This window comes from Ovis aries, chromosome 6 (genome assembly GCF_016772045.2).
Source record: "Ovis aries strain OAR_USU_Benz2616 breed Rambouillet chromosome 6, ARS-UI_Ramb_v3.0, whole genome shotgun sequence".
NCBI classification, from domain to species: Eukaryota; Metazoa; Chordata; class Mammalia; order Artiodactyla; family Bovidae; genus Ovis; species Ovis aries.
Window position 1 is genome coordinate 50,216,229 of NC_056059.1, and position 818 is coordinate 50,217,046.

At 31.4% G+C, this 818-nt stretch overlaps 1 pseudogene; it reads left to right on the plus strand.

The window, feature by feature from the left end:
- Window positions 1-287: 287 nt before the first annotated feature.
- Window positions 288-386, plus strand: LOC114115443 (U6 spliceosomal RNA; annotated as a pseudogene).
- The last annotated feature ends 432 nt before the right edge of the window (window positions 387-818 follow it).

Genomic DNA, 818 nt, shown 5'->3' on the forward strand with positions numbered 1-818 from the left:
AACAACTGTTTAGAATTTATCATCATCCTATCTAAAACACATTTATGTTCTTTGAGCTGACTGAATACATGAAAAAGAAAAAACATGTTTATGAAAGAAGCTGTAGAGTTCAACTTTTATTATAAAATCTAAAAATTAATATAATTACCCAAATCCACTCAATACTATAAATTGGTTCTCTTAGGTGAATGGAACAGTGCATAGAAAGTTGCATTATCAGTGGGACATTATGGCATTTTTCCATAGGATGGCCACATATAGATTCTTCATAAAAAGAAAACACTCTAGTGCTCACTTTGGTAGCATATGTGCTAAAATTGCAACAATACAGAAAAAAATTAGCATGACTCCTGCATATGCCAACTTGTGAAGCATTCCATATTTTTTATAAAAAAAAAAGCTTTATAATTTCAGGCATATTGGTAATTGTCTGTAAGTTGAGAAAAAACATTGCTCACACTGCATAGTTTGACCATTTGCCTAAGCACTCTAGTCAATCAGGAGAGTGAACATAATGATTAATGAAATGAATTGACAAGCTGAGTGACTGAAGTAACCAAATAATATAATTCATCTAACGTGAAATATGTGCAGTCTAACTACTGCAAAATTCTTTAATTCCACTATTTTTTTTCATGCTCTGGGAAGTCTCTGATCTCTTCTAATCTGCAAATATCACCTTCAAAAACTAAATAGGCTACATGCATCATATTGTTGGAAAACTCAAACACCTAAATGCATTGTCAAAACAAACATATGCTTATGGAGAATTAAAACTGATGTATCTAGCTTCTGGTATCTTTCTATGCTGAAAACTA